General features: G+C 45.7%; 1 non-coding gene across 1 annotated transcript; it reads left to right on the top strand.

Annotated features, from left to right (window-relative positions):
* The first annotated feature begins 12 nt into the window (after positions 1–12).
* On the top strand, positions 13–84 carry TRNAD-GUC. The gene has a single exon. It is a non-coding gene; the product is annotated as a tRNA-Asp (tRNA).
* Positions 85–223: the final 139 nt, after the last annotated feature.

Raw genomic sequence — 223 nt, 5'->3', positions numbered from 1 at the left:
TGACACGGTCGTGTCGTTGTAGTATAGTGGTGAGTATTCCCGCCTGTCACGCGGGTGACCCAGGTTCGTTCCCCGGCAACGGCGCCAAAAACTTGATCACACAAATCTAGGTATAGAAATAAGCTCAAGTAATAAAAACCTAGATACAAGGAATACCGCAAAGATACGGATCAACTGTAGTACCAAGGTCGAACACAGGGAATAGTTACCACTAAGAACAAGA

The sequence above is a fragment of the Tarenaya hassleriana genome, unplaced genomic scaffold (assembly GCF_000463585.1).
Source record: "Tarenaya hassleriana unplaced genomic scaffold, ASM46358v1 Cleome11972, whole genome shotgun sequence".
Classification (NCBI taxonomy): Eukaryota; Viridiplantae; Streptophyta; class Magnoliopsida; order Brassicales; family Cleomaceae; genus Tarenaya; species Tarenaya hassleriana.
Note: the sequence above shows the minus strand (reverse complement) of the source record. Positions and strands in the feature narration are given on the sequence as shown.